At 43.3% G+C, this 8,208-nt stretch overlaps 1 pseudogene; it reads right to left on the bottom strand.

Annotated features, from left to right (window-relative positions):
- Positions 1-1,338: 1,338 nt before the first annotated feature.
- Positions 1,339-5,310, bottom strand: LOC139412339 (sodium-dependent phosphate transporter 1-A-like; annotated as a pseudogene).
- Positions 5,311-8,208: the final 2,898 nt, after the last annotated feature.

Genomic DNA, 8,208 nt, shown 5'->3' with positions numbered 1-8,208 from the left:
TGAAATATCCAATAAATGTCGTTCCACTTCATGATTGTGTCCCACTTGTTGTTGATTCTTCACAAAAAAATACAGTTTTATATCTTTATGTTTGAAGCCTGAAATGTGGCAAAAGGTCGCAAAGTTCAAGGGGGCCGAATACCTTCGCAAGGCACTGTAATTTACAGATCGGCAGGCAAGGGTACTCTTGAGCGGCTAGATGTTCTTTACCATTCGGCCATCAGATTTGCCACCAATGCTCCTTATAGGATGCATCACTGCACTCTATACTCCTCTGTAAACTGGTCATCTCTGTATACCCCTCGCAAGACACACTGGTTGATGCTTATTTATAAAACCCTCTTAGCCCTCACTCCCCCCTATCTGAGATATCTACTGCATCCTCCACATACAACACCTGTTCTGCCAGTCACATTCTGTTGAAGGTTCCAAAAGCACACACATCCCTAGGTCACTCCTGTTTTCAGTTCACTGCAGCTAGCGACAGGAACAATCTGCAACAAACACTCAAACTGGACAGTTTTATCTCAATCTCTTCATTTAAAGACTCAATCATGGACACTCTTACTGACAGTTGTAGCTGTTTTGTGTGATGTATTATTGTCTCTACCTTCTTGCCCTTTGTGCTGTTGTCTGTGCCCATTTATGTTTGTACCATGTTTTGTGCTATTACCATGTTGTGTTGCTACCATGTTGTTGTTATGTTGCTACCATGCTGTGTTGTCATGTGTTGCTGCCTTGCTATGTTGTTGTCTTAGGTCTATCTTTATGTAGTGTTGTGTTGTCTCTCTTGTTGTGATGTGTGTTTTGTCCTATGTTTATATTTGATTAATTTTTAATCCCAGCCCCCGTCACCGCAGGAGGCCTTTTGGTAGGCCGTCATTGTAAATAAGAATTTGTTCTTAACTGACTTGCCTAGATAAATAAAGGTTAAATCAAATTTAAAAAGTTGACTATTCAAAATGAATATACTGTTAAACTTTTTCATTGCACTGTATTTTCTTGCTGGTAAATGTGTACCAAGCTTATAACTACAACAACAAATAGTTTGGTAATGTCATTTTATTTTGAATAAAACATTTCATTACTAATGCCTCTGGATGTACAACTCTTTCTAGTGTTAGCATGATCTGTAAACTAGACATTTAACAATACATTTTTTTATTACATGGCAGATGTTCAACATTACATCGTAATCAACTTCAGTGATGCTGGGTACTGTGCAGTAAACACATGTGTACAAATAAACAAATTCAGGACTTGGTATGTAAAAATGCTGAAAACACACATTTTTCAACACAGGTTGAGGGCAGGGGTCATCTCAGGTCCATTCGAACCTCACAGGATGTAATAGATGAAGAGAGCCATGATGGCAGCACTGATGGCAGATGAGCCCAGAGATGGGGATGGTTACAAACCAGGCGATAAAGATATTCCTGAACAGATGCCAGTCAACAGCCTTCCTTGAGCGCAGTCATCCAACAGCAACCACAGAACCCACCTGAGTGCACACAACAAAAACAAGTTTACTCAACACTATCCACAGGTTTCTATTAGCTCACACTGGTCAATTCATGAATTCATTGTTACTTATTTTAGTGTCATGCGATTCCTCCGTTATGGTATTATAAGACACATTTTCCAAATGATTAAATAACAGTGGTATAGCGCTCTAGCCAGTTTTTGATTGTTAGCCTCAAAATTGACCCGACTCATCTATACAGTTAAACTTGAATTACCTTGCAGTGAGTTATGCTGACAGGGAGACCAATATTAGAGGCTACTACCACTGTGAGCGCTGAGGACAATTCAATGCTGAATCCACTGGAAGGAGAAAATAAGATTTGCAAGAATTATATACTGTGTAATAATAAGATACAAGAGAACATTGAATGATATTCATACTTAAATCGACTTTGGGAGTTTGAACAATGTGATATTTTGTTGTATTGGCCCACAAACGTAAGTATGTAAAACACAGATAGTTTCAGTGCATGGTATACCTGGAGGGGGTGATTGGGGTGAGGTCCTTGCCAATGGTCTGGATCACTTTGCGTCCCCACACCCAGAGCCCAGCAGTGATTCCCACTCCTCCATACAAAAGCAGCCAAATGGGTGTGGGGGCATTGGACACCACAGAGCCACTCTCAAACACCAGCCACAGGGCCACCAGAGGACCAATTGCATTACTGAGAGAGAATAAAAAAGGAGAGCATATTTACTTCACATAATCATCCTATAACAATAAGCAGACAGTAATCATTTATCTTTATAAACTGGGTGGGTCGAGCCCTGAATACTGATTGGCTGACAGCCCTGGTATATCAGACCGTACACCACGGTTATGACAAAACATTTATTTTTTACCAATTACGTTGGTAACCAGTTTGTTATAGCAATATGGCACCTCAGTGGTTTGTGGTATATGGCCAATATACAGTACCACGGCTAAGGGCTGTATCCAGGCACTCTGCGTTTCGTTGTGCTTAAGTACAGCCCTTAGCCATGGTATATTGGCCATATACCACATCCCCCCGAGAATTATTGCTTAAATATTCCCTGTCCTAGCATACCTGACATCATTGCCTCCATGGGCGAGGAGCTGAAACAAGCAGTGAGGATCTGTTTGAACCGGAAGAGATGTGTGACCTCTGGCCGGTCCACCTCCAGCTCATCCTCCTCTAGAAGTACAGTGCCTTGCGAAAGTATTCGGCCCCCTTGAACTTTGCGACCTTTTGCCACATTTCAGGCTTCAAACATAAAGATGTAAAACTGTATTTTTTTTGTGAAGAATCAACAACAAGTGGGACACAATCATGAAGTGGAACGACATTTATTGGATATTTCAAACTTTTTTAACAAATCAAAAACTGAAAAATTGGGCGTGCAAAATTATTCAGCCCCTTTACTTTCAGTGCAGCAAACTCTCTCCAGAAGTTCAGTGAGGATCTCTGAATGATCCAATGTTGACCTAAATGACTAATGATGATAAATACAATCCACCTGCGTGTAATCAAGTCTCCTTATAAATGCACCTGCACTGTGATAGTCTCAGAGGTCCGTTAAAAGCGCAGAGAGCATCATGAAGAACAAGGAACACACCAGGCAGGTCCGAGATACTGTTGTGAAGAAGTTTAAAGCCGGATTTGGATACAAAAAGATTTCCCAAGCTTTAAACATCCCAAGGAGCACTGTGCAAGCGATAATATTGAAATGGAAGGAGTATCAGACCACTGCAAATCTACCAAGACCTGGCCGTCCCTCTAAACTTTCAGCTCATACAAGGAGAAGACTGATCAGAGATGCAGCCAAGAGGCCCATGATCACTCTGGATGAACTGCAGAGATCTACAGCTGAGGTGGGAGACTCTGTCCATAGGACAACAATCAGTCGTGTATTGCACAAATCTGGCCTTTATGGAAGAGTGGCAAGAAGAAAGCAATTTCTTAAAGATATCCATAAAAAGTGTTGTTTAAAGTTTGCCACAAGCCACCTGGGAGACACACCAAACATGTGGAAGAAGGTGCTCTGGTCAGATGAAACCAAAATTGAACTTTTTGGCAACAATGCAAAACGTTATGTTTGGCGTAAAAGCAACACAGCTGAACACACCATCCCCACTGTCAAACATGGTGGTGGCAGCATCATGGTTTGGGCCTGCTTTTCTTCAGCAGGGACAGGGAAGATGGTTAAAATTGATGGGAAGATGGATGGAGCCAAATACAGGACCATTCTGGAAGAAAACCTGATGGAGTCTGCAAAAGACCTGAGACTGGGACGGAGATTTGTCTTCCAACAAGACAATGATCCAAAACATAAAGCAAAATCTACAATGGAATGGTTCAAAAATAAACATATCCAGGTGTTAGAATGGCCAAGTCAAAGTCCAGACCTGAATCCAATCGATAATCCGTGGAAAGAACTGTAAACTGCTGTTCACAAATGCTCTCCATCCAACCTCACTGAGCTCGAGCTGTTTTGCAAGGAGGAATGGGAAAAAATGTCAGTCTCTCGATGTGCAAAACTGATAGAGACATACCCCAAGCGACTTACAGCTGTAATCGCAGCAAAAGGTGGCGCTACAAAGTATTAACTTAAGGGGGCTGAATAATTTTGCATGCCCAATTTTTCAGTTTTTGATTTGTTAAAAAAGTTTGAAATATCCAATAAATGTCGTTCCACTTCATGATTGTATCCCACTCGTTGTTGATTCTTCACAAAAAAATACAGTTTTATATCTTTATGTTTGAAGCCTGAAATGTGTCAAAAGGTCGCAAAGTTCAAGGGGGCCGAATACTTTCGCAAGGCACTGTATGTCCTTGCCTGCCTCCATTGTCAGCCCCACAGCCTCTGCCTCCTCCTTAACCACTATCTGCCTCTGCCAAGCGGTAGCTGTTGTAGCTGTCCAGCCGCAATCTCCTGAGCTTATCTGCTAGCTCCCCCTTTGTATCTGCGGTCCCCATGGATGCCATATATGGCGAGGGTGTAGGAGGTGTAGCTGTTGTTTCGCCGTATGGGTCATCCATCACCGTCATCAATGCAGTCTCCCACCTTAGCCAGGTGAAGCTTGTGTAGCAGGTCTTTGTAGAGCCCCGAGTCCTTTTGTACAGTGTGGGCTTGGCCACTATGTGGGTCTGTGATAGTCATGGGGCCCATTCTGCAATTAATACCTAACAGGGATAACCAGCAACAATACAACCAGTTCAAACAATAAAGATGAGTGGAAAAATACTATAAAGCTTAATCATTTTGTCACTAGTCACTAGGGGATCTCACTATTGCTGACGTCCAAGTCTTTGGTGTCCATGTTGCTGTCCAGATCAGCCTCCTCTGAGCCTCCAATGTTAAAGGCCACCCTTTGCTTATCGGCTGGTGGTGTCTGGGGAACGGAGTCACAAGGTTTGATTGTGGAGGGATGCTCCTGTGTGACAGGTTTGGAGGGGGTCTTCTCCATCAGTGGAGTTTCACAGTGACTGGAGGCCACTTCAACTGATGGACAAACAGCAGCAAGGAAGCAATCAGCATTATTTCTACATCACTCGATTCCCTTTCAAAGATGGAAGTTGTATAACAGCAATGAGATTTACGCTTCATCTTCTTCTTAAGCCGTGGACAGACGATGAACCACACAACCAGGGCTGTGATGAGAGCGCAGCCCAGCGAGATGAGCAGTGTTACCCACAATGGCATTTGGTCGAACCCCAGAACTGTGTACAGGACAAGGGAACAGGGGACAGAATGCTCAGACAAGGGTGAGGCGTAGAGGGCGCTCTCACTAAAGCATGTGCCCTTCACATAATTCAAGGTCATCCTTCTACACAGCACCTGGTATGGGAATTGCAACATTTGCCACTGTACTATATCACAGTCAAAGCAACCACAACAAACACATTCTGTTCAGATGTTTCAGTTGAAATGTGTAGTTGGATTCTATGCCTTTCCAAAAACTAGAAATGCCTATAATTCAGTAATTTAGAAGAAACTGTCCGTTTCATTTACCATACACAAATGTCAAGTACACTATTGAGTGTACTATTGCTTGTGCCTTCAAAGTCCTTTTAGATAATCACTAGGATGGTACAAACTAAATGACCCCTCTTTCTGTCTCTAATTCGTCGTTTCTCGGTCCCTTCCTACTTCATGACCGCATGAGATAGGAGACACGTGGTAGAATCTCTTGAGAACTTTTTCACTTCCAACTAAGCTATTTGTGTACATACTCAAATATGAGCAGTATCAGAAAGAGGACATGCAGCAACAAATAATGTGAGTCAGACAAGTGCTGAAGAGGAACTTATCAGGGTCACTTTCAACCAGGACGGTGCATTACTATACTCAGCAAATAAAGAAATGTCCTCTCACTGTCAACTGCATTTATTTTCAGCAAACTTAACATGTGCATATATTTGTATGAACATAACAAGATTCAACAACTGAGACATAAACTGAACAAGTTCCACAGACATGTGAATGGAATATTGTGTCCCTGAACAAAGGTGGGGGTCAAAATCAAAAGTAACAGTCAGTATCTGGTGTGGCCACCAGCTGCATTAAGTACTGCAGTGCATCTCCTCCTCATGGACTGAACCAGATTTGCCAGTTCTTGCTGTGGGATGTTACCCCACTCTTCCACCAACAGCGTTGAGATTGCCTGCAATAACAACAAGCTCAGTCCGACGATGCTGTGACACACCACCCCAGACCATGACGGACCATCCACCTCCAAATCGATCCCGCTCCATTCCTTTGACGATAATCACAAATCAGACCATCACCCCTGGTGAGACAAAACCACGACTCGTCAGTGAAGAGCACTTTTTACCAGTCCTGTCTGGTCCTGCGACGGTGGGTTTGTGTCCATAGGCGACGTTGTTGCCGGTGATGTCTGCCTTACAGTACAGCAGGCCTACAAGCCCTCAGTCCAGCCTCTCCTATTGCAGACAGTCTGAGCACTGATGGATGGATTGTGCGTTCCTGGTGTAATTTCTTTTTTCTTTTACCTTTATTTAACTAGGCAAGTCAGTTAAGAACAAATTCTTATTTTCAATGACCTAGGAACAGTGAGTTAACTGCCTGTTCAGGGGCAGAACGACAGATTTGTACCTTGTCAGCTCAGGGATTTGAACTTGCAACGTTTCGGTTACTAGTCCAACACTCTAACCACTAGGCTACCCTGCCGCCCCCTAAGGCAGTTGTTGTTGCCATCCTGTACCTGCCCCAGAGGTGTGATGTTCGGATGTACCGATCCTGTGCAGGTGTTGTTACACATGGTCTGCCACTGCGAGGACGACCATCTGTCCGTCCTGTCTCCCTGTAGCGCTGTCTTAGGCGTCTCACAGTACGGACATTGGAATTTATTGCCCTGGACACATCTGCAGTCCTCATGCCTCCTTGCAGCATGTCTAAGGCACGTTCACGCAGATGAGCAGGGACCATGGGCATCTTTCTTTTGGTGTTTTTCAGAGTCATTAGAAAGGCCTCTTTAGTGTCCTAAGTTTTTATAACTGTGACCTTAATTTTTAAATGTATTTTACCTTTGTTTAACCAGGTAGGCAAGTTGAGAACAAGTTCTAATTTACAACTGTGACCTGGCCAAGATAAAGCAAAGCAGTTCGACTGATACAACAACACAGAGTTACACATGAACTAAAACAAACATACAGTCAATAATACAGTACAAAAACAAGTCTACATACAATGTGAGAAAATGATATGAGATAATGGAGGTAAAGGCAATAAAAAGGCCACGGTGGCAAATTAAATACAATATAGCAATTAAAAACACTGGAATTGTAGATTTGCATTAGGTGAATGTGCAAAGTAGAAACACTGGGGTGCCAGGGAGCAAAATAAATAAATACAGTAGGGGATGAGGTAATTGTCTGGGCTATTTATAGATGGGCTATGTACAGGTGCAGTGATCTGTGAGCTGCTCTGACAGCTAGTGCTTAAAGCTGGTGAGGGAGATAAGTGTTTCCAGTTTCAGAGATTTTGTAGTTCGTTCCAGTCATTGGCAGGAGAGAACTGGAAGGAGAGGCGGCCAAAGGAGGAATTGGCCCTGGTGGTGACCAGTGAAATACTGGAGCGCGTGCTATGGGTGGGTGCTGCTATGGTGACTAGCGAGCTGAGATAAGGCGGGACTTTACCTAGCAGGGTCTTGTAGATGACCTGGAACCAGTGGGCTTGGCGACGAGTATGAAGCTAGGGCCAGCCAACGAGAGCATACAGGTCGCAGTGGTGGGTAGTATATGGGGCTTTGGTAACAAAACGGATGGCACTGTGATTGACTGCATCCAATTTGCTGAGTAGGGTGTTGGAGGCTATTTTGTAAATGACATCACGAAGTCGAGGATCGGTAGGATGGTCAGTTTTATGAGGGTATATTTGGCAGCATGAGTGAAGGATGCTTTGTTGCGAAATAGGAAGCCAATTCTAGATTTAACTTTGGATTGGAGATGTTTGATGCGAGTCTGGAAGGAGAGTTTACAGGCTAACCAGACACCTAGGTATTTGTAGTTGTCCACATATTCTAAGTCAGAACCGTCCAGAGTAGTGATGCTGAAGAGCGATCAGTTGAAGAGCATGCATTTAGTTTTACTTGTATTTAAGAGCAGTTGGAGGCTACGAAATGAGAGTTGTATGGCATTGAAGCTCGTCTGGAGGGTTGTTAACACAGTTGCCAAAGAAGGGCCAGAAGTATACAGAATG

Source organism: Oncorhynchus clarkii, chromosome 6 (genome assembly GCF_045791955.1).
Source record: "Oncorhynchus clarkii lewisi isolate Uvic-CL-2024 chromosome 6, UVic_Ocla_1.0, whole genome shotgun sequence".
Classification (NCBI taxonomy): Eukaryota; Metazoa; Chordata; class Actinopteri; order Salmoniformes; family Salmonidae; genus Oncorhynchus; species Oncorhynchus clarkii.
This window is presented reverse-complemented; position numbering and strand designations above follow the sequence as displayed.